General features: G+C 38.8%; 1 long non-coding RNA gene across 1 annotated transcript; it reads left to right on the forward strand.

Annotated features, from left to right (window-relative positions):
• Positions 1 to 7,393: 7,393 nt before the first annotated feature.
• LOC138684680 (uncharacterized) lies at positions 7,394 to 14,420 on the forward strand. The gene is made up of 2 exons (XR_011323921.1): positions 7,394 to 9,233; positions 11,876 to 14,420. It is a non-coding gene; the product is annotated as an uncharacterized lncRNA (long non-coding RNA).
• The last annotated feature ends 11,784 nt before the right edge of the window (positions 14,421 to 26,204 follow it).

Here is a 26,204-nt window from a genome sequence, read left to right on the forward strand (position 1 = left end):
TTCCTGGTGGTGCTAGTATTCATGGTCAGGGATGGGGGGAATAAAATCTTGATGGGAGTAGAAAGGAACGACAAGATGACGGAGGTCCAGCCACACCCATGTGACTCCCCCATGTTCACCTTATGTGGTCTTTGGTTGTTTTGTTGCGCGACATCCTTCTGGTCCTTCCAGTTACCAGGGTATATAATTTTATACTTCCTGTTCTTATACTTCACTATAATAGTGGAAAGTAAAAAAGCCAGTAGTACCTCTCACACCCTTTCACAGGCAGGCAGACTGTCTACACAGAGTTTTAAGCTGGAATTTCCTTTGTGCTTTGGAAAATTCAAAAATGTACCATAAAAACTATGCAGGAATGACTTCATGGTTACTTTGCTTTCACTGTAACTTGTGTGCATTCTTAGATCTTCCAAAACCTTTCTAGAGATTCCACCAGGAGGTAATTGGCATTGCTTCTTTGTGGTATACACACTGGCCAATTCAAGCAGAAGACAATTTTGGCTGAGCAAACTATGCAGCATGATGCGTATTCCATTAAGTACTGTCATTCCAGCTGAATGTGGTTGGTTTAAACAAACTTAGTCTGTACTGAAGATAGCAAGGTTGGTTCAATTATTCATTTGCACAGAACTCATTCCTGTTCTATTATTTGAGAATCAATCACAAACATTCATCTGCAACTTATAAATGAATATTGTTCATGATACATTGAACTGTCCGTTTGCTGCAGGTTGCAGATTGGTAGTTGATGTGAACACATGGGAGCTACTCATGATACATTTGCTCTGACTATTGGAGAATCTTTTGTAGCCTTCTTTTTTATATGACTGTTTTACAAATAATTTAGACCAGGATAAAGATTTTAATGGAGGAAAATATTAAATAATGAATCAAAAAGACTTGGGAAATAAGAAATTATCATGTTTGTGAACAAATACCTTCATCCACCTAAGAAATTAAGCATGAACTGTGTGAGTGCCACGTAGTCATCAGAAGAATACACACGCACAAGTGGCCCTGTAAAGGACTCTCTGGACTACGGCAAATATAGTTTGTTTCTGAGTGAAGTAACAGCCTCCCAACACCTGCACAGACATGCATCACTGTTGTTCTGTTTTCATCCTAATACTGCCAATGGGTAATCAAAATCATCAGGGGGCACTCATAATAGTGAACCATTGGAAGCTGTCTTGAGTAGTTCCAGTGCATTCATCTGTACAAAAATGCGAGTGTGGTGTTAGTCCATTTTGCAGATACAGATCGGAAAATAATAATAAGAGCAAGGACTGATCAGTTATTATAACAGTATGGATGTCTGGGCTGAGTCTGCTCAAATGATACAGGCAGAAATAGAGTAACCTCATATTTGCACAAAGGATAATCTGGAAAATGGTGACTCTGAAAGAGACTCAAATGTAAACTGAATGAACAGCTGAATGTGAACTTCTGTGGTCTTCGGCTAAGAGTGCTTGAGCATGCTCTCTAAAATGCAGGGCTGTCAAGTAGCAATAGAAGGTGGTGTTGCCTTGAGGAGACTGCCACTAAAATCCTAGCCAGTCTCTCCACACCAGTCTGTCATTAGGAAAGAGTTCAGAAAAGAGTTAGAAGTCTGTAAAACCTATGTAGGCATGACTAATGCAATATGCTGTTTAGTTTTTATTTAAAAAATCTTAAAAGAAGACTCATTTATGGCACACAAGAGCTGTTGAACACTAAAGAAAATGCAGAAATGAGAGTTTTGGAAAGTAGATGTAGATAAATCAAGCTAGAAATTATGTGTCTACTTCTTGGTGTGGTTAGTTGACCCCTGGAAACTACTTACCTAGACATGAACCTTGCTCCTGTCACTTGAAATCTGGAAGCCAATACTGGATATCTTGCAAAAATTCTATTCCATATCAGTCAGGAATTATGCATTTGCGAGTGTTTTCAGCTGTTGGACCAAATAGGTCAGCAGTCAAGTAAGCTCAAAGACCAAGTAACAGAAGAAGAAATTGTTTCAAATAACATACTTGAAAAGCACTTAAATGAGAATATTAGTCATGGACCAGAGCAAACAGATTTATACAATGCTATATATAAAAGCAGAATAATTTTGTGAACTTAACAGAAAGCAAGTTATCAATACTGAATTTCTGAGCATTTTACCACAATAAGAAACAATAACTGGCAGCTTGCCTGTAACAGGAATCTCATCTAAGTTTCTGTGAGGAAGCAAGGGTCTCATAGCACTTGCAGAGGAGTTGCAATGCATCTCTGACATAAGCATCATTTGATAACCATTAAGCTTTTTAATCACTTTCTAATTAAGCTGCATTATTACAAATATGATGCACAGCTGTACTTTATTTGTCATGTTCTTCCTTGGACTTATTGGCTCCAACCTGTAGCCTACTTTTCAGACTACAGGGCTGGCTGGAAAAGTTCATCTTGTCAGTTCTGGCAGCTGAGTTGAAAACTTCATTCCTTCTACAGTTTATTACCTATGCTCATCTCATTTGATATTTCCCTCCTTTCTTTGCCCCTTTCCCTTCCTGTTTTCCTCCCTTCCCTCCTTCCTCTCTTCCTCTCTTCTCTCCCATCTTCTCTTCTTCCTTTCCCCCCTTTCCTCCTTCCCTTTCCTCCTCCTTTTCCTTCTCCCTTCCCTCCCTTCCCTTCTTTCTTCCTTCCTTTCTTCCCTCCTTCTCCCTCTTCTCCCCCCCCGCCCTTTGTCTTCCCTATTCCCCACCGTCCCCGAGGACTTTTGCCATTAGCAGAAATTAAAGCAAGAGTGTAGTTATCTCTACTTTTTTTTCTATTCCTAAGAAAAAATATATAATGAAAAGCAAAAGACAGAGTTGTTATTTAGTTTAAATTTGTAAGAAAGCCAGAAGAGAAAAGGTATGTTGAAGGCACAGTCATATTCTCTGTGTTTTGGAAGTGAAAATGAATGATACTCAACTTACAGAGAAGCCGGTATGGATTTGAGGTCCGTTTCTATAGCTGATGGCGCCCCAGGCTGACTCCTCCTTCCACTTGAAATGACCAGGTCAGGTGGAAGCAACCTTTGATACAAGGCCTTGAATTCACATCTCTGGACCACTGTGTCTGTTTGTTTGGCTGCTTAAACCATGTGTATAGAGTTCCCTGGTGTGTGAAGTGCAGTCTGGTGTAGAACTGGTGTAGTCTGGTGTAGTCCTCTTTCAGCAGGCTACATACCATCGCAAATCTTCAGCTTCACTCTTTCAGCAGATGCTTGGTATACCTACCGCCCTCCTTCCCACCAGCATGATGTCATGGCCTCCAGCTTTCCTCCCTGCAAAGGCAGAATCTGTTTCAGTTACCAGTAACAGGACCAGGACTAGTTTTCATAGCCTTTATGCCACAAAGAGAAGAAGAAGGGGGAACCGAGCCATGGAGTTCACAGAGATAATGTAGTGTACAAGGATAAGTACGTACTTCCTCAGGCACTTGGATGTATTAATGTGTTTTTATGGTATGTAAGCTATAAATATGGTGAACAAACTTTTGGCAGTGGGAGCTTCTATAGCTTTCATTTGGACTTCTGACTCCATTGCTGCTGAAATAAAGCAATGTATGTACAGCGAGCCAGTATAAAAGTGACTTAACTGCTGCTTCCTGAATCTCATGACTAAGGAATAAAAGGTAAAAGGGGCTTTTGACAAAACCAAATATTGACAGCTTCTGCACAGAATATTGTATTCGACTATCTTACATCTGTTTGAATGACAATCATATTTGATGATGCTTTGTTCAGCTTCTCACCTAAAAATACAATGCATTCACATCATTGCTTCTAATTGCATTCATAAAGCTAATTGACAACTTTCATGTTTTACACAGCTTGCTTGTTTTATTTAGTACAAAAAGAAATGCACTAAAACAGACTTCAGCTTTATTAAGGCATAGTGTTTAACAAGAAGGGGTTTGGATATCATAAAAAAACCTCCACAAGCCCAAATGGGTATGTGTCTGTAAGTGAGATGGGGGAAGCACTACTGTGTTGTAAATGAAGTTAATGAAATTCTACTCAAATCACTAACAATGTTGCAAGACTTCAGCACAAAATCTCCTCCCAAGACTTTGGAGATTTAGTAAAATTTACTATGCTCAGTTTTCTAAAGAGTAATTGCATGTATGATCAGTTTCTGCACTATCCGTTAACCAAAAGGAAGGAAAAAAAGAGAAAGCATAGATCGTTTTATTCATTACTACTCTTGGTTACTACTGTAGTATTTCTGGTTTTATGTAACTAATGTTACATAATGTGTGTGACAATTATTGTAATACTTCCATTGTATGTTTCTAAAGAAATGAAGACATTTAAAATGTCTATTAACTACCAATGTAATGCTTTATCACCCCCTTATTTGGTTATAAAGCAAATGCAGACATGAAAAGATGAATCTCCATATTCTCACGCTGTACAAGCAACATTAATTAATTCAACATGACAAGCTTTGTGAAGTATCTGGGTAAGTCAATCTACTATCATTTTGTTCATGAAGCCCAAAATATAGACTGACAAAGCACAAGTATGAAATGCATTTCAATCAGTTTAATCAAATAGAGTCAATGTAAAGAAAAGGGGCATTGTCAAGATGTGTCAGTGAACATTTGACCTGCCTTGGAGTTAATATTGTTTTGTGCAGATTTGTCTTGGGGGGATACCCTCTCTGTTCTGCATTTCAATTCTAAAAAAATGAAAATTTTATTTTTGATCTGGTAAATGACAATCTATAGTAGGAATGATATAGGAAAGACATCACTTGCAAATCATTATCCACACAGAATTTAAACATGTGAATTCAGACCCTTTAAGGAAATTAGACCATTCGGTGTGCCTTTTGCCTGGATTGCAGGCAATTCTGCTTTCTCTGAATGAGATTTTGGCTGGTCCTTGCATAGATGCCAAAGATGAGATTATAGAGCATCAAATCCAAAATCTGCTGGAGAGTTTAGTTTGTTCTCTTCTCTAAGGCACAAGGAGACTTGGGCAGGAAAAAGGTGTGGGCACACAATGAATCTATAGAAGAGCCAAGTGGCCACAGAGCTTGGCACACTGTGCCTTTTTAAGGGCAGCGGAGGGGATTTGCCACAGATGGCTTCAGTGAGACTTCAAGAGGGATTCCCCGGTAAGATAATACAGGATTTTTCCCAGGAGTTCCCAAAGCTGCATTGCTTCTCTGCATCCCAAGTCTCCCTTTATCACTTTCCATGATCCCAGTGATAAGCAAAGCAGAATGCAGGTCTGTATTTATTTCTGAGTATCTCTTCCCAGACATCTTTTTGCAGTGCTTGATCTAACGCCGTAGTTTCTGATCACACTCAATACACAGGATACCATTAATGGTCAAATCATGGCACAAAATAATTCTGTTTTGCCTTTAAATCTACTACTCTGCAGGGAATAATATGGTTCTTTTAAGGGCTTTAAAAACTGCCTATTACTTTCTCTGAAAACTATAAATTGGGCAGGATTTAAATTCAATGAATGTGAATATACACACGCATGCACACCAGAAACTAGAAAAATAGCTGTTAACTTTTTTTTCTTAAGTGAAGACAAAGCTGTGGGTGTGACCAAGATTTGGAGAACAGTTTCAAAAGCCCATTTGTTACAGTAGTATTTATTTGAAGGTCTTGTTTAATTTCCTAGACTTTCAGCTTTCGCTATGTAAAAAAGTCATCACTGTCTAGCTGCTGTGGTGACCTCAGATGCATGAACCAAATTTGCCAAGATATGGAGAGATCTGCAAGGAGAATCCTTAATGAATGCCTGAGCAAGCTGCTCTATCCACCTCTGTAAAGTGTTGAATGTTACGCCCAGGAATGAAGACTGAATTGTCAGTGTTAAGTTTCATGCCTCTCCTGAGGGATGACAAGAGGAAACCCACAAATTTTCTGGATTTCAGCCCCACTGGTGGTTGCCATTTGTGCCCCCTCCCCTGATTCCTGGTCCCTTCCCCTTCCCAAACCTAGGTGGAGTCATGCCTGGAGCTCAGGAGAGCCCATGGACATACTGAGAGCGTGCCCAGAGGATAGTCAGGCTCTAGAATCACAGTGGACCAAGTCATACTTTCAATATACGCACACTCTGATCTGAGCAGGGTCCATTTTAGTGACTCATCTGCAGAGCACGTTTTTTCAGGCAATGCTCCAAAGATCATGACTGCACATTTTTCCCATCCCATTGATGGGTCAACCACAAGAAGTTCACAAATCTGAAGAGCTCTCCATACAGTTCAGTGTTTCTCCCGGATCTGTTGGAACCACAATACTATGCTGAAGTATGGCAAGTTCTCTTACATGATTTTTTGAATGCTTCCTTCTTCAAACTTTGCTGGAATGAATTTAGAGCTACATGGAAAGAATGATTAATTGCAATTTAACGAATCACAGGAAAAGTTGGTGCCTCGTTCCAGCTCTGGAGATGCACCTGTATCAAGTCTTACTTATTTGAACTGGTTTACCCTTTAGTTTTACAGTCAACAAACTAGAATAACCAGAATGGTCTGAAGTGTCTTATTTTGATATTTGCAGCATTTTCACCCCAGTATTTTATTTAAACCGTTCTGTTTTTCATGAATATATGCTGCTTGGTCCTTGACTGAAACATTTAACAACGTGAGAGTGGAGTATTTTGCTGCTACAGACTTAGACCCTCTGAAGGGCCTAATCAAAACCAGATTTTTTTTTCTTTAATTGGAAAAGAAATGAGTGTTTTGCACTATACACTAGCTAGTTAGCACTATCATAAGCAACCCCTTATTAATCACGTACCATTTTTTGCAGCTGTGTACAGTAACTGACCTGCCTAGATACACTATAACTGAAGCAATTAAGGATCTTTTGTATTTTTTATGTAATTACCACTTCTGAGCCAGGTTGCTAAATACTTGGGACATTTGGGGGTATAATTTCAAGGTCATTATATTTTTGTTCATCTCATTTCCTAGGAAACCTATTTGCAGACTTGCCTAAAGCATCCCAGATACTGTACATTAAAGTATGGCAAATTAATTTAATCCTACCTCCTTCTACTCAGTAGGTGCATGTCCATTTTTCCAATGTATAATACACAGTATATTTTTAAATTGTAAACTATTTCTGCTTTTAATGATGCAAACAATGGAGAGACCAAATAAGCTAAAGGAGCTAACACATTTATCTCTACATTCTGCCATCTGTTTGAAACTGCTGATGTAATTCCAGTTTTAAATTACATTAGATCCTGCCTTCTGGACCCCTTTCCCTATTTACTTTTTTTATTTAAGGCTTTAGAGAAAGCAGTGCCTTCAGGTTGTTGACTACTTAACAAGAAACTGTGTCTTTGACTGTTTTCAATCTGGACTTAAATGTAGGTTTCCTGGACAAAGAGGTATAATGGAAGTAATAGCTTTATTTCCAAAAGATGAAACTTACTCTCTGTGTACAATTTGATGAGATCTGTTTTCAGCAATAATGCTAGCAACCAGCAGATTTGTTTATACTGAAGAAACAGCAGAGATTAAGGGTTGTGTTCTTGCATACTCTATTGTCTAATGATGGAATTTCCAGTTTTATTTCTGCGTTTATGCTTCAGAATTAGTTTAATTTCCTCTATGTAACCTCTCCCCCTTATATTAATGGCTTACTTAACAACCTTCTATTTATTTTTCTTAGCACTTCCTTTGCCTTTTGAGTCCACAGAGGTAATTCTCCATTCTCTTTTCTTCCGGTATCTTGTGGCTGGAATCACTTCTTTGTCTGGATCTGATACTAATGTTTGCCTTTCAAGGATTTGCTTAAAGGGATATTGGTCAGGCTCTGTCTTCAGCAAATCTATCAAACACATAGTCTGATTTTTGCACAGTCACATTAAAGTGTTGAAATAATGATTCAGATTTAAAAACATTGCATCACAGAAATTAAATGAATGTATTCTAGATTACTTTTAATTTTTATTTATTTATTTATTTATTTATTTTACTTTGCTTACATTCATTATGTTCCCGCAGAATAGTGAGAAGTACAAGGACTTTGGAAGAAAGATGGAGTCCTGTACTGAAAAGTTTGCAGACTTCTCATTCATACTGATTTTAAAAAGAGAGAAAACATAATTAAAAATTAAGAAAAATGCATTTCAAGCTACATTTTGCTCATTGTACAGAAATTTTTCGTAAGCATATTTTCAGAAGTCATGATAACATTTTAAAAAATTGTACAGATTTTAATTTTATTGGAACAACTTACCCATTTAGAATTTCTGAACCATACCAGGCAAAAGTCTGAAGAAAATATGGAAACACATTGGTTTGATTCTGATCCTTTTATAGAAAATTTAGATTTTTAATGAAAAGTAATTTCATTACAATATTTGCCTAAACTTAATTTGGAAAATTCTTTGAAAGTAAAATGAAAACCCACAAAATGAAACCTTTTTTATTTGCTTTGGAAGGAAAACAGACATTGGGTTCATTTGGAATTTAGATGGATGATTTTATTTTTCACTGTCTGACTTAAAATATAGACAATTTTTTATTAATAACATTTAATTAAATTTAGAAATTGTAATTCATATGCAACTCTAGTCCTCTTACTGAATGGTAACTAGGGGCTATGTCTATTGTCAAATATGCATCTTAAATTTTCTAGTTCAGCCAGCTTCCAGAATGGTAGCAATTTTGGTAGATCAGTCACTGATCCATGCATTTCTGGGGAAGAACCTTGATCCAAGTTTCAAAGTTTAACCTTCCTAAACCTTTCCTACCAATAAAAATATATATAATCAGTCACTGTGGCTTTAACTATCATCATGCTTAATCACAAATGAAAATGCGACAGACTTAGTGTAGGCTTTCTATGTCTCCTCTCCAGCCACTGAAATCAATGGCTAAACTAAAGCGGTGGCCGACTGTTGGGAATGTGGATGACTTTTTGTTGTTTGTTTGTTTATGCCTAGTCTGGCCACCACCAGTGATGAAAATCTGAAGAAGGGAGGTGTAATATTCCCTCTACACTCCAGCATTGCCAATCCTGGCTCAATTGATATGGAAAAAGTCAGAAGCTTCCCATGAACTGTTGAAGTCTAAGCCAAGCAGTACAATGCCCAACCCTGACCTGTATTTTCAGAGGTTGGTAAAGAACCATGTAAACAATTTATTCCATATTTTCATAGAAGACTATATTCCATGGTGATTCATCTTGCTATGAAAAGAAATCTGCAGAAAAGTTAAACCAGAGATGCCCAGGTAAAACAAAGCACATACATATTTTACATAGGTCTGAAGCTGATGAATGTGTCAAAATATTGTCAATTAAAACTTGTTATGGAAGCTCATATCAGCTTTTCATGGATACAGACAGTGATGCAGAGCATAGCAAGGAGTGTTGATATTCTGCTTTCAAAAGTACCATTAACTTACAGAGCCTAAGCAGTGTTCCCCAAACAAAGAATTTATGACTCCACCCCAGCCTATGAGGAAAAAATAATTAAAGTCATATTATTTCTCCAAATAGTCAGATTCCAAATGTTTGGTAACCAGCTGCCTGTTGTGGTAATGCTCCTACTTCTGCACAGAATTTGTATTCTAGACCTACATGAAATTAGTATACAAAATAAACTGAGTGAATGATTTGTTAGAAGAAGTTTTTGTTGTGAAAATGTAATGAATATTTCATGATTCAAATTCAAAGCAACTATAAATTTAAAATACCAAGTTTTGCTGTGATGCATAAAAACTATTCATCATAACTGTTAAATACAAACCATATTCACTCCTGGTAAGAACCATAAATATGACAAGAAGTCCCAGAAAGTTGTAGTTATGGTTAAGAAGGAGTCTACGTAATGAATACAGTAAAATTCCTCCCAAATGTTTTAAATAATGCTGTCTTTCCTGAGGATAGATTGCATTTCATCGGCATCAAGATTTGCAAATCAGTCAGGGTCACCAAAACTCAAACATTGTCATTGCATCCCTAGGACAATGTAATATTAAAGTAAATTTAAAATTTGATTAAAAAAAAAAAAAGTCAAAGAATATGTCTTACCAAGTCCTGTGCCAGTTTATTTGCAAGAATCTCCAAACATTTTCTCCAGTGTGCACACCAGGCCTTTCAACACAGTTCGTGGTCTTAAAGACACACTTTTGAAGTGACAGATCTCTTGGTATCCAAAGGAACCTTTAGTAAATTGAAATGTAACACTAATACCATGGACTGTATTTCCCCTGGAGTGAAATATATGTTGTTGTTCTTGAGATCTATGCTGCTGAAAATATCTGATACTTCTTAAGCATAGTAGTGTGTGAGTTCATGTGATGGCAAGACTGATTTTTAAACTGATTGGAGAAATCCGATTTGACTGGTTAATTTATTTAGTGATGCTGAGATCTTACATTTTCCTCCAGTTCTTTTCTTACTACTGATTTATACAACTGCATTTCTTGAAAGGAGGCCTCTGCAGCAGCTCTTGGTGCTTGCTTGAGGTCTTCTCAGACAGACGCATTTTGAGAGAAATTCAGTCCAGGTGAATTGCCCTATAATCAATCCCGTCAAGAAAGTCTGTGCATAAATTAAATTAAATTACATAAATAACAGAAATCGCTATCCCCGATCCATTGTGATGCTGGGGCCCATCCCATCTGAAAAAGAAGCTCTGCAAGGCAGACGGAGGGCAGCATCCTATAGGTTCTGCAGAAGAGTGCCACGCTCTGGGTTGTTTTACAGAAAAGGCTCCGACTGTGGCATCCTTCTGTTGTAAGGAGGGGGGCTGCCTGACCTGACCATACAGACAGTGTAAAATTTTGGACAAAGAGCAGAAATACTGTGGTTGCTGTAGTGGTTCAGAGATATAATAGAAGTGAGACTTGTAGAGAGGAATAGTCTTACACATAGCCAGGACCCCTGCCCAAAACTCCAGTTAGAAGCCTTGAAAAAAATCAGCAGAGACTATGAAGCATGAGTGTGAAACTTTGTTCATATTACTGAATGAATATACTAATTTTCAAATTGCACATGCCCGAATGTATTTACTTTGTATGCTTTCAAAGCCACTCTGCACATACAGCTTGAATCCAGCCTTAATACAATTTGGAATGAGCTAGCTAATGAGCTTCTGATTTTGAACAACTTGACTCCATTTGCAAAAGAGTAGACCCTCTGAGAATCACATTATTCTTATTTTCTTAAAGTATTTGAATCTAGCTACTGTAAGGTTGCAAAATACTGCAGAACAGTCAGATTCAGACATTATTTAATCAGTAATAAAATGTCATTGTAGGCAGCATAGCAGTGCTTCCTAAATCCCTCGTTGCATGGTTGGCTTATTTCATTAGAATCTGTGCTGGCCCTTCTCCAAAGATGCAGAACTAATGCTATCTGCAATTATCGGATTTTGTTAAGCACAGAGAATTCGACAGGTATAGTGTTAATGATTGAAGAATAGCTAAGCAAGCCCCTAATCTATTGTTCATTGTTTAAAAAAAATTAGAGCCCAGCCCTTTCATACTTAGTTATAATATGACTCAGATCAGCAGAATAAACACCTCTGCACCTTTTCTCCCTGTGCAGTAAGTGTAACACATTGCTCGCTATTTTGCAAATGATGGGCTTTTTACTGAAAAATCCTTTGCTGAGAAATAAGTAAGATGTAAACTGATTTCTAACAAGTAGGGGTATGATATTTACCTATCATGGTCATATTCCTGCCTGTTGGAAAAATAATCTATTGATAGGAAAAAGAGAACATAATCTAGTCTAACCATCACTAGAAATATTAGTGCCTTTTAATTAGCCCTCAGCAATCGTAAGTTATCAAGGTCTGTATTGTACTGTGTTGATAAAGCTGTTAAGGGAAAAGAGTGCAGCTAATAACTAGATCTGAGTTCAGAATTACAGCATGTTCAGTGAAGCTTCTGGATGTTGACACTTTCCAAGAGCAATGGAGATGTGGGTACCCTGGCAAAAAGAAAGAGGTGAGTATGGATGTAACTGAATCTTGGCAAAGGATTTAAACTTTGCATTTGTAATTGTATTATTTACTGTAAATATATACATTATATATCATAAAATTAGAAAAAGAGCTGAAGACTTTCTATTCTAGAGAATACAGAGTTAGTAGATGAATTTAAAATATTGTGGGAAAACAAAAACTACCACAGGACATTTTTTTCTTAGAAGGGGTCTCTTAACTGAACATTCAATACTATTATTGATCAATCAAACTTAAAATATTTTTATGCTTCAAACTGCATCATCATCATTAATTCCAATAGTGGCAGCTAAGTTTGGCTTTCTATTGAAGCAGCCTGGTAATAAAACACAGTGGAAGAACAACGTACGTATCCTGAAAATGTCCTTTTCCTGTATCTGCAGTCCATCAGTCCAAATTACCCTGCTCTTTTTCCACTGTCTGATTAACAGGAGTCGCAGAGAATGGTATCAGAAGCGAACAGTTTGGTTACTTTTCCCCTTCAGTGTCTTGGTCTCCATCCTGCCGTTATCTACTGGGAAAGAACATTTTAGTGGAAAACGGAAAAACAGTCGGAGGAACCTACAAGGCAGGACACAAGTATGGCCATTAAGAGCTGTTACTGGTGCCCATGGCTGAGAAGAAGAAGTCCTCTCTTCCCACGTTTCCACCTGCAGCAGGCTTTGGGCAGCTGAAGTTGTCCTGCACAGCCACCCAAACGCCTGCCGTGGAGGCACACGTCGCCAGGGCCATCGTCATGCTGCGAGGAGACCAGTCCCTCCAGAACCCCCAGCATGCCGCTGCCACTGGGTCCCGGCACCCTGGGACCCCCCTGGGGCCTTCAGCCCCTGCCTGAGCTCCTGTCCCACAGCGTCCCAGCAGGCCAAGCAGGGCAGGTACGGGGCTCGTGCCTGGTGTCCAGATCACCGGTGGCGGCGGCTGGCCCCAGAGCAAGCAGGGCATGCGAGGCAGCAAGCCGGGGTCCGGTCTGGTGCTGGTTGCCAGCAGGACAGGTCCGAGGCCAGACCAGGTTTGGTCCGTGGGTCGGGGTCTGAATCAACGAGGTCCATCATCAGGCAGAGGGATGGCGGTGGCAGACCAGGAGATGAGCGCTCCAGCCTCTGGCAATGGTTACTCTTCTTACGCTACTCGTGGGATGCGGAAGGTCATCACTGAGGGGCCAAACGAAGTACAAATGAGTGCCTGTAGGATCTGGCCCCGCAACACACCGGCAATGGATGACATTTTTATTGGCATGCACAATACAAACAGCCTGGGGACTGACCAGCTGGGGGGCACCTCCTCTGAAAACAGCGTGGGGGTCCTGGTGGTCAGCAAGCTGAACACAAGCCAGCAGCATGCCCCGGCAGCAGAGAAGGCTAAAAGCATCCTGGGCTGCACTAGTAACAGTATAGCCAGTAAACTGAGGGAAGTGACTACCCCCATTTACTCAGCACTCATTAGACCATATTGCACCCAGTTTTGGGACCCCCAGAACAAGACGGATATAGATTAACTGGAGCAAGTTCAGCAGAGGACCACCAAGGTGGCTGGGGGCTGGAGTGCTTGCCCTCTGAGGCTAAGGGAACCAAGGGTTGCTCAGAGGAAGAGGGGGCTTCAGGAGCACCTAGCAGCAGTCTTCCAAAACCAAGAAGGAATGTTACTGAGGAGGTGGATCTAGGTTCTTCGGAGCGGTGCATGTCAGGAGGACAGAAGCATTTGGCATAAATTGGAGTAAGAGGTGCTCAGACTGAATATAGGGACAAACGTTTTCACCATGAAGATAGTCAAGCATTGCAACAGGTGTCCAGAGAGGTTATTCAGTCACATTGGAGGTTTTTGACACCTGACTGGATAAAGCACTGAGCCACCCAGTCTGACCTCATGACTGACCTTTTTCTGAGCGTGAGATCCCTTCCAACCTGAATTATCCTCTGATTCGGGGTACAATTGCTCTTTTCTGCACAGTGGGTGCACTGTGACAGGGAGAACTAGAAAGTCTTCTATGACAGGTGATTCTAGAATAAGGGTTTCAGAACTGAATCTTTTGGAAGGCTATTTCTGTTTTACGAGTTTGGTCTTGGTTGGGTGACCCATTCTTCCAAGAAGAAAATCAACAGGTCAGGTGGTCTTCTCTGGAGAGGGGACATCGTCTTGACTTGGGAATAACTGAGCTTTGCTCTAGGGAGAGAGACCCATGGAGGCATTCAGAGCCTCTAGCACAACAGGAACTGGTAAGAAGAAAAAGAAACAAACATGTAGATGTCAGAGGCAATGGAAATAAAAAAAGTTCCTAGGGATCAGGAAAGACAGCACAGTGTTTACTGTAATTCTGAATGTCGTGGAGCTTGTCTGAAACCCACCCTAGAAGCAAAGACCCGTCTGCAAGGGCTTCTTATTTCCAGTCTGTCTTATTTAGTGACTTTGAATTCTTTTAAATAAAAATCTTAATTGTTATAGTTCATATTCTAAAATAGTTTAATTTTTAGGGTTTTTTTCATTACTACAAGGAAAAAACTCCAGGTGCACCTCGAAACTCTGAAACTCACAAAGCTTTTTAGGACGAAGAAGGAAATAACTCTGGGCATCTCACATAATGAGGGCATTAGCACAGGCCTATCATTAGAATTTCTTCTTATTTGCAAAGGAAATCATTTAGATCTCTGAGTCTGGAAGAGGTTTTAGGGCCAAAACATGTAAGAGTGCTTTTCTGAAGAAGGAGGATTTATAACATACATCTTTTGGTTGCATTACCTGTCCGTCGGTCTGGGAGAATAATTGTCTTCCTATTCTCCCCAGATATTGGTTGCAGATTTTTTCCTAAATCATCCTCGTTCTCCCTGGGCACTACTCAGGAAGCCAATTCAAGGCCATGAACTCTGCTGGAAAGAAGAGAGGAATTATAGAACTGGCCGTTCAAATTTGTCCATTTTTAGCTATTGCCTCTTGGGTCTAAAACCTGGAAGGATGAGGTTGAGGCCCTCATCAAATTTCCTTTAAATTCCCCAGATCTTAGAAGGAGAAGGGACATGTTTTGAGAATGGACTGAAGCATCTGAAGAGTAAGCAATTCTTACTGTTTTCTTTCAGGCTCAATGTGAAGAATGTTTCATTAACTTGCCTTAAATTTTTGAGAAGTCTTTTTATTCCACAGTGAATCTCATGACATTTTAAAATTTGGATTGTCTTAGAGAAAGAGTGTTTTAAATAGTCGTCTTTTTGAAGAAGCAAGGCTGCACCCCAAGGGATGACAAGACAGAAGTCAAGGGTGATGACAGTCACCCTTACTGACCAGGGTGCAGTCCCACAGCACCTGATCTGGGTGAGCAGAGTGCTGATAACAGGCCGATGGACAATCTATCTCAGATAAAGCGAAACCACGAACCAGGTCCATTCAGGAGACACAACCGGAGACAAAGCTGCAGCATGGTCCAGGGTCTATCTGGGAGCCAAAGCCAGCTGTGCCTGAGCACAGTTACAGCACAGCTCAAGGAAGGAATGAGGAACAAGGCTTGAGTTTAGATGGAGCTCCTTGGCCCATGGGCAGAGGATGTGGGTGGAGGTCTCAGGGAGGCTGGACAGGGCCATTAAGGCCTATTGGTGCACTCAAAGCCCTGGCAGATAAGCTGTTCTAAATATTAGAAAAATCTCTATGATTTGTTATGAATAATTGCTGTTTGATAATGATTATAATACTATATATATCTTCACTTTAATAAATTTAGATACTTAAGCATCAAGAAGTTATAAAACCAGTTGTTTTCAGGAATTTTGCTGTCTAGATTGTTTTAAATGGTGCTTATAAAGTTGAATCATTTCCCTAAATGGACTCCGAACAAAGTGTGGATTTTAATATAATGGGATTTTATTCTAAATCCTATATTCAAGGCAGGAAGTAAGAAAGCTTCAAGCCTCTTGTGCTTCAAGCAAGAGGGATGAAATCCATGTTGGAAATTCAGACAAGGCCACCGCAATTCTTTGTGAGCCAAAGCCATTTTTTGACCATTAACAGGAAAGGCAACAAGAAACTGATGGTCTTGTGGGAATAGTAATTAGGAATACAATCTGGTCTCATAATAATGCTTTTGCCTCCTTTTCTCTTTCTTTTCCTTGTGCCTCTCCAGTGAAGGAAAATCATGGAATTGATAAAGTTGGGCTATCATTTTAGGTCACTACTGAAAAGAATAGAAGATACAGAACAGTTTTACATAAAGCCTCCACTGCTATAAGAGTGATTTGTCAGTCTCTTTCTTGAAAAATTAGATATTAAAACATACATATCATTACCTACTTATCAGTACATTATCAGTACTTGGAACACTTCCTCCTACAGTGAAAGATCAAGAAATGTGATCTAGCTTTTGTGGGTATTTAGTGATAAGTTTATCTAAAGTTTCAGATGGCGATCAGACCTTTGTTACACCTGTAGCAACCAAACTCACACTGGACTGACAGCTAAGTTAGAGTTTGAGTTACTCTTTAAGGAGATATCTTTAGCCGATTGATGTAGATTTTCTTTTTTCAGAGCAAGGTAAGCTTTCCCTGTACCTGGAAAGAAGAATCAGTCAAATATTGTTGAGAAGCTTTGGGAGGCCCCAGATGGATAGACAGCCCCAAATAAGATGGATAGGATGTAATGAGTAGGAGCACTGTACAGGGAATTTAAAATTAAGGTATTTATGTAGAATTTCACAGAAATTGATATAGTGTCACAGAGAAGTCTGGTAGCTCTGTGCTCATGGCCCAGCCCTGGGATTCAAATATGCTTCTGCTGGCTTTTTTGCATTTCACCCATGCAGGTTGTCCTCCTTCAGGCAGTAGCTGTGGACAGTTGGCACTGAAGACAATGAACACAAAAAAACCTTCAGACCATCCCTGATCAAACATAAATATAATGCCAAATGAAAACTCTTGATGTTATGTTGTGACATTAGGGAGTATGTGAGGAAATATGTAGTTCAAAAAGAAGTTGCCTTTCTTCCATTAACTAGCTCATAAAACCACAAATAGCTGATGATGTCTGTCTTGCAATAGCGCTTTAGTCAGTACAATGATCCAGGTACAGTTAGAAATGTACTTCTACCTGTTTAAAAGGCTCAAGCATAAAGGAGGCCTCTAATTTCCTCAAAACTCTAAGAATTGGAAAGAACAAATCTTTTTTAAAGAGAAGCTGCCAGGTAAAATGTTGATATCCATTTTCAACACTGATCTAATTTAGTGTTCTTGGTGCTCTTGTGCACTTTTGGAATTGGACATCTAGGCCTCTGATATGATGATAGAGGTCAGTGAGAATTTAGAATTCACCTGTGGTGTGTTACACAGCCTGAACCATCAAAATTTGCTTTAACCAAAGAATTTATTCTGACTTTTCAATATTTTTTTTTTCAGTTTAATACTCCACCACTGAATATTTTTGTATATAAAAATAACCACAATAAAATACCAGCTTAAGCTGGAAAAGTCCTATTGAATTTTCTAGCCATTAATGCCCAAGCAATTTTTCTTTGTGAACTACTGTAAAGCAGCAGAACCTGAGAAAGGCTCAGTCACACGCTGGAAGTTGTCAGATGCGTTGCGTTCTGTAGCAAGGTGGCACCATGGTGATACATGCCATCTGCTGGGACCCCACATGCTAGCATGTTCTCAGATAATGCTCAGTAGCCACAGAATCTGTCTGAAACTGTGACTTATTAAATTAAAGTTAACTTTCAGCAAGTTGTAGCAAAAAATGCCAACCAGCAAAGCTGGTTTGAGCAAGTCTCTCGCAAAGCCTCATAGACAGCTGGTGGTTCAAAGACTGAGGCCTGGAAAGTACTGCATTTCTCTGCAGGCTCAAGATATCTTTTGTTACACAGCTTTTCACATTTCTAACCAGATTAGTATTAGAAATACCATGGTTTTCCTTTTTAAAAAGTTGACAAGTTTTCCTAATACCACATAAATATCACAGTCATGTTTTTTCAGCCTTCAGATATATGACTGACATTGTTGCATAATCAAGATATTTCAATGAAAATGTTATTCAGATTGGTGTTTGTGTTGTTTTGTTTGCACTAGGCAATTCACTGAATGAAGTATTCATAAATGTTAAAGAAATATTAAAGAATATTTATGGAAATACTTCATAGGAATTCAATAAAGTAATTTGACCCTGAAAACATTATTTGACGATGTATGTTAAATCAGGTATCACAGAGAAACATATACCATTTCATCTGTGCATCCAGAGCAGCTCAAATTTTTATTATAAAAAAATAACGCATACACAGTATACATACCAACAGTTATTTCCAGAAACGATCTGTACAAGTCAGTGCCTTTCTGAGGTAACGAAGGTATTGACTGCACTTTTTAATTATGGTACTTAACCACTTACAGAGACCGTTCTAAATTGTACATGCTATGAATGATTTGTCTATATTCTTTTCCAAGTTACTGATGCATAAAAAAAGACCTATCTAAAACATAGTTTTCACTAGTTGAATTCAAAGCCTGTAAATGCATTTTCTTGGATTTTCTGAAAGAGTTTTCATTCTGCATGGCAGTGCTGCAGCTGCAGTTTTTGATACAAAGTTCTCATGAAACTGCATCAATTGTTTTGCTGATACCAGTCAATTTTTACTACATTCCGACTCCCTGCAAGTTTTCTGTTTCTCACCAGAAGATCAGCCAATTTTGCTTTTAGGTTTATTTTTTATAAATCTAGTAATACTTATCAGTAATGATTCCACTGCTGTTTTGAGGACCTGGAAAAGATTCTGTAGGAGGCTGCTGTAACCTGTGTCCAGCTGTCTCCATCTTTCTGGCAGCCTATTTGCCCAGATGGGATTAGATGTAGTTCAGAAACCCACTTTTCTCTTCATGAAACATGGCCCCAAAAGCAATTCTTCTCAGCATAGGGAATACTTTTCTTTAAAAGCTATGTTATTCTTTTACTTCTGGCAGTGGATATTGTGGCTTGTATCAGAAGCATTAATCTTCTTTACACAACAGAGATTGTCAACTGAGAGAGGAATTTATGGTAGCCTGTTGAGAACGTTTTCTGTCAGTGTTGCCTTACTCAAAAGGCAAAGCAGCTGGACAGACAGATCGTGTTAAGACCACTTGTTAAGTTCTGACTTAGCACTGTCTCCATGACAGCTTCAGCTGGAGCAAACGTTTAGGTCATACTACTCAAACAAAAGTGAGCAAAGGCAGAATGTAGCAGTGCAGTAAAAGCACCAATTTATAACTCTGCATTTGACTTCCTGTAAAAACTTATACATACCTTATTATAAATTCTGTACTTGAGAAAGCTGGGACAGCTTGCATTTGAAGTAATTGCTGCTCCATCTACAAAATAATTGGATCAAATAGGAAGAAGGAGATCATTAAATATGCAAGATTTCGCCAGAGTGAAAAGTAGACTTACGTTTTACAGGCTGAAGAATCTAAGTACTTCAAAATGCTGTATTTATCTCAGCTTCACAACAGAAGTAATCAAATTGCTGACTTCCATGCATGTTTGTGCAACCAAAGGCACTGGATTTCCACATTCATAAAGAAACTGGACTTTCACAGAAATACATAAAAATAAGTTTACTCAGAATACACAGCCTGCTGAGTGAATGATGCCAAACATGGGGTATAACACCATTTATGATGGTGACACAAATGTATGAAACTTTGTATTGGATGGATGATCAATGAGAAAGAATGATTAAGAATCCACATTAAAATTTTAATGGGCACTAATGGACCCTAATGTGTAGCCAGCTTATTAAGGAAAGAAGTCCCATTTAATCTACCCCAGTTTAGAAAAAAGTTCAGGGAGGGTTCTGGTGAAGGGAAACTCGGAATGAAGATCCATTACATTGCAGATAAACCACCTCAGAGTAGACATTTTCCCTATTATCACCAATATAGAATTACACTGATCCCATTAAAGTATTTCAAATAATGCCTGCTACTTCATACAAAGTACTGGTATTCCATTTAGAGTAGCAGCTATATCCACTGGGTTTGCAGGCAAGCTTATTTTCCAGCTTCTTATAGAAAATATTTCTGCTGCCTTTGACCCCCCCCGGTGTTTTTCCAGTCATCTTATTGCTAAGGCTAACCCAAATACGTACTATCTACTACTTTAACTTCTGTTTAGCTGAGCCATTAAACATACTATTACATTATACTCTTACAAACTTCATAGACTGAAAGATTTAAGATTAAATGATAGGTCTAGAAGCCTGAGAAAATTCCCGTAGACATATTGAAAACACTTCTTTTCAACAGTCAACTAAGTATCAAGGCTACTTAATGATCAAATCAAGATCTGCAGACACCACAGCCTGCACACTCTTTCTTAGAAGATTTTAATCTTTGTCCTTGTCCTTCAGTGGAGTTTCTTTCCAAAGCATCTTGGCTTAATAAAAGCCTTTCAAGAAGGCTTCAGTACCAGTGAGAGAGTACTTGTGAAGCAATCTTGAGTTCTTATCAGCTGTATAGTGATCAGGTGAAGGAATAATTGATTTCAATCAGCAACACCTGTTTTTATAATTGCTCAAGTGATTATAATTCAATAATAAAAAGCCAATTTAACTATCTTTACTCAGATATTAACCTCTGATATACAGCAAAAGAGTGAAATTGCAATTGGTTAAATTCCCTTAAGAAAACAATTGATATCATACATTTATCCTATTTTGGCCTGTTTTCTTTCTTATTTTCCCTTGTTATTTTACTTTTTTTTTCAGAATAAAATATGTTTACACATTCTCCTTTGAAAGACCCCCATCGCTATCCATTTTCTACCATTGTCAAATATGTCCCATCTCTCACAACGTTCAATCCTTTTCATTTTTCCTCATAGTTATCTTTTTATGATTTGCCATTTTAATGACGGCATTACATTTTTGACACATAATTCGACTTATGATTTCCTATAATACCTAGATCCATTTCTGCAAAACTGGTGCTTACCCAGTTATTCTTCCTCCATCTCTGTGCACTTTCTCTTTCCTACCCAAGTATAAATATTTGCAGTTGATCTGACTGAACTGCACCCAGTCTTTTTCTAGGCATTCCTCCATTTTGTCAAGATCACTTGTGTTCTAAGCCTGCACTTCTCCATTCTTGCAGTCATTCCCAGTTTTGTGTTGTGTGCTTGTTAAGTTTGCAGGCTCTCCAGTCCATCTGCCAGGTCCCTAATAAAAGTATTGAGTGCCAAGGGGTCCAGGAGATGTTACTGCAGAATCTCTTCTCAGCACATCTTGTCATTCTACCTACTAAAATAACTACTGCATTTCCTTATTTTTCTTTTTTTTCATGAGATTTTTGTTCTCAAAACAGAAGTAAAGATAATTCTGTGATTACTCTCCAACCTTCTTCTCCCTTCAGAAATTAAACCAGCAGTTTGTCTTTTTCAAATCTTCTGGCATCTGCCTCTCTTCTGTGGGTTCTCAAAAATAATACCAAATCTCCTTGTGACAAATGTCTGACCCAGAGTAGTCCACGGTGAATCTTTTCTGGCATAGCTATCTGAAAACAATCAAATATATTCTGTAACCTGCTCTAGTAACCTGTTTTAGTTTTTGCCTCTGATCTGTTAGTCATTGGCTTGCAGTTGTGAAGAATGAAAAAAAAAAAAAGAAGAAATTAAACATGCTGATGTTCTCAGTCTCATTTGTCCATACCATTAATGGTTATTCAACAACCAGACCAAAACTTTTCTGATCATCTGCTTAGCACTGATATAGTTACAGAAAGAAAACAAGGCATTACTCATATCCCTCATTAGGTATCTCACATAGGCACTTCTAATTTTATCTGTATGCACTTAAACTATTTTTTTATGGTTGGTCTTACTAACCTGACCTGGTTTCTACCTTCTGCATGCTTTTTTCCTACCTAGAATATGAATCTCTACAACTTTTGCTCTCAACAAGGTGGAGTATAATGTCACCCATCTTGGCCACCCAGTACTGGAAGGTAGCGACAGCATTTTTTTCTCCCTTTTGTTTCATTACGAGAGATGTAATTATGATTTATCCAACCAGCAGCCAGGATTAGTCTTTTACGATCCTACTGGAAAAATAACATACTTATAACATAGTTTTACTTTGGTGCCAGTCCCGAGCAAGAGGGGGGACAGCCGCCTGGGGACATTGCTGTCAATTGTATCTCCGTGGTGCCACCTTCCGACTGGCTGAACGCAGCCGTATCGGCACTGCCGACGGCGCCGCACAACAGCCAGCTCCAAAGGCAAAATATAGCTGCAAGGAAAGAGGAGCTTACACGGCAGGATTGGCCCTGTGAGGACACATCTGCCTGAGACTGGAGAGATGTGGGCGTGAGGATCAAAAAGGGAAACTTTAGGAGCGTGATCTGGCATGCATCTTGTTTTCTGCATTGTGCGTGGAACAAACTGGGGTTCCTTTCAGTCTACTGGGTGCTAAGACTCAAACATTATGCAAACGCTGGTTGTCAGTTTTAGGTCATGTTAAATGATCGGAAATGAAAGAACTACCAGAAAAGTGAATATTTTAAAATATTTTAAAATTTGTTCTACAGGGAAAAAAATGTAAACATTAGTACTTGTGCAAGTCTGTTCATATCAGTTCAGGATTAATTTACAATGTGGTGGCATCAGGACTAACAGACATATTTTCAATGGGGGGGAGAATTAGTGAAGTTGATATTGAAGGCTTTCCCAGTGACTTGCCACAGGTCCTGAGCAGCTTATACAGAGATGAGAGAAAATAGAAGTCACTCTGTCATTGGCATGAAACATATGTCTTGCACTCTTGTCTTAATTTCTTGGTTCCTATTTTTCTTTCTAATTCCCTCTGTTTCTTATTTAACCTGATACATAAGACAATAGGAGAATGTAGACCTGGCATGAATGTTATATGCTGACTCAAATCCTTCTTCAGTACTTGAGTCCTATGAAGGGAAATACCATGAATACCTACTGATACAGGTATTGTAAACTAGGAGAATCTATTGATTTTTCTTATACAGTGAAGTGCTCCTGTATGTACCCGGTTAAAGAGGACTCAGAAATAGGTCCCTGCCCATTAATGAGCTATCTTGCTTAATCATTGACTCAAATCTTAAAAGCAGTATTGCTGAAGATGCATAAGGAAAATATAACCCATGTCAGTCTATCTTGACCTCTAATATTCCTCAAAGTATTAGAGTTATTGGAGTAACTTTAGTAAAAGTATTAGAGTATTAGACCTCTAAGACTTCTAAATGTTCTGCTGAGAAGTTTAAAAATAAAGTTAAGCAGAAAAATTAACAGATATATCTATAAGATGGTGTGGGGAAAAGAATCTGATGGAAGAGTTAGTTACTCTTTTGAGAAACTGTTCCTCTTCCTTGTACAGCTCTCCTAAGTCTTCTGAAATGATGTGAAGCCCCCATACAAAACTGAATGAATTAAAGAAAATTCCTGTCATTGTAAGTTTTAAAAGATAATTTTTCTCTGACCTTTCTGTTTTAAGGGTTAGTTGCAAATGGTTTGCTATGGGAAGTTGACACCTGATACTCAAAATGTGAATTGTTTTGTTTTGTTCTGACGTTTCAAATAATTGTGTATTGTTGCCCATTCTATGGGCATAATGCTTACAAGGCAGAAGGCTTGAAGAAACCAGGGGGCTTGGACTCTCTGTCCAAGAAAATAGTGCTGCAGGGAGAGCAGCCTAGCAGTAAGCAGCCTTGGCAAATTCTAGAAAATTAAAACTATTCAAGACGCTTTTCTTTTTGTTTGTTTGCCTAGTTTTAAAATGATATTCTCAGTGGAGATATCTGGAACACTGCCTATTTGCATCAACATGAGGCAAAAATTCTGTCATATTCTTTAAAAAGAGTTGAATCTGATTGAACAGCAAAGGTACTCCTTGGTACATGACTTGATCAACTATATTTCTTCTTCATGGCTATGGCTATTCTCTGTCTTCCACTTTTTAGAGACTGTCTGTCCAAAGAGCCAGCTGCCATTTTGGGAATATTGCAACACACTTTTATGGAGCATATAAACAAGACGCTTTCTATCATATGGAACTAATTTTTTGTTTTCTCTAGGTCAGTTGCTACCCTTGCTCAATACTAGATCACTGAAAATACATGACCATGGTGCATGGCAAAACATTACAGCACAGGTCTACTTACATAAGGTTTCTTTGCTGTCTTACAGACAATCTGTAAAGAAAGAGGAAATGACTCATTATGAAGCTATCTAGAGCTGATTTTGCAGGTCCCAAACATATACTTTCTACAATGTGGTGGTTTTTTTTTCTTTATGGGAAGGCCAAGGTCTTTGACCAAAATACGTTTGTAGGCTTCTCTTAAAGAACAAATAATAAAAAAAAATCAACCCAGAAATGTGGATGTATCTGTTCAGAAACTTGCTGAGTTTTCCAGGTCACAGAAGACCATTTCCTGTCAGTACAAGAAGAGAGCTAAACCGCTGATTTGTTTATGGGTGAATAAAAATCCTGTGGCTTTAGAGTGCTTTGTGCGTGGGGAGGGGGAGAACAGCGGAAGGCAGTGAGTTGTTGGGCTTTTTTCCCTGTAAAATAAAACTATGTTATTTATGTGCTTGTTTCACCAGCAAGTGACTTCACTTAGGACACCTTCAGGTTTTGGAACAGAGCCTTTCCTTAACAAGCCTTACCTCACCAGAGTAACAAAACCTGGACTGAATGTAAGTGGGGTCAGTTCCAGAAGTAAACATCTATCTGTTCTATAACCAGGTCTACTCTTCATTTGCTGAGGCCTGAGCTGGCTCTTCTACTCCCCTAAGTAGGGAAAACATCCAATCTTGAGCTTCAGTTTCCTCCACATGCAGATTATGGGACAATTGTCACCTTTGGGATTTGTGGAGGGCTGGTAGGAAAGACATGACTAAAGCTCTGTGCTTCCTGGTTTTAGGAAGCTTTCTGGTTTTCTGTCTCTTGAAGGAGCAAGAGTAGAAATCAGCTGGGTGTATGGGTACACCTGCATCCCTTCCTTTTCCCATTATCACATATAGCATCCTGGTTTAGTCGTGTGTGAGCACTACGTTTTGGAAGGACTAAACCTACTTGATAATATGTCCCTATAAACACCAAAGTAAAATATACCTGTCCTAAATAGGGCATTGGTATAGCAATTGTAATCTGAAACAAGACATCAGCCTGAGCGAGTTTGCAAGGTTTTGTGTGGGGGTTTAAAAGAAGGAAAAGCGCTGGGATCCAGGAATGATTAATGGAAGTTAATCCAGAAATGCTGCCATGCAGCATTCCAAGTAAGAAGAGAGGACTGATTCAGCCTGTGCAGTTTGTATGCAAATTGATCTTGCACAGGGAGATTGTTTTTGACAACTTGACTCTAGCAACGCTGCAAGGCACCTAGAATGGTCCTACTTTCTATTTTCTCCAGTTCCTCATATTCCTTGAGGTGTTGATAATGAAAGACTCCTGCCCAAACTAAATGTAGCTCATGTTGACAGAGACAGCAAATACACATGGTAGCTTTCATACTTCTCTGTGAAATCTTTTGACTTTTTTCATGCCTTTTCCATAGGGCAAGCTGTGAAACAACATATAATTTCTGTCACCTGTGTTGAGATTTCAGCAGTAGGATTACAAAAGATGTGCAGGTCTCTAGAAAAACATTCAGAAAATGGTGTTTGAATGATCTTTGGACTCCTTTTAAGCTTCAAAGGAACTGCAACACTTTCTCCTTAACCTCAGTAACTGCTGCTTACAAAAAAAAAAAAAAAAAGCAGATTTTAAAAAGAAATCATGCAATCTAGAAACATGCTTTCCATCTGTGTCTTGCGGCTGAAATCCAAAATAGGCCAGCTGGTCATAGCACAGCTCACATATTCACAGTATCTGTCCTCTGAATAAGTCATTTCATCATAAACAGTGGAAAGCAAAAAGTGAAGCCTTAGCTTCTCTGATTTTTTTCACTGTATTTGACACTCAAAGGACTGGCAGGTACTAAAAGATTCCTCTCTGATGTTAAATCTGATATTGTCATTGCATTTTATTTGCTGCTCAAATATGTCTTTTTAAAACTGTGTGATCCAGGATGTGGAGTGGAATGTTTGTTGTGGCAAATGCCTCTCTTCATTGGAGCAGTTTGGTCTGGCAGTGTTCCCAGTTTGCTGTAGATTTAGCAAGTAAGTTGTGCACAATCCCTTGATTTTTGTTCTTGCTTTTTGTGGCACTCTCTCTATATCTTGAGAGCTCCTGGAGTTTTACAGCAGTGCCTTTCAGTATCTA

This window comes from Haliaeetus albicilla, chromosome 3 (assembly GCF_947461875.1).
Source record: "Haliaeetus albicilla chromosome 3, bHalAlb1.1, whole genome shotgun sequence".
NCBI classification, from domain to species: Eukaryota; Metazoa; Chordata; class Aves; order Accipitriformes; family Accipitridae; genus Haliaeetus; species Haliaeetus albicilla.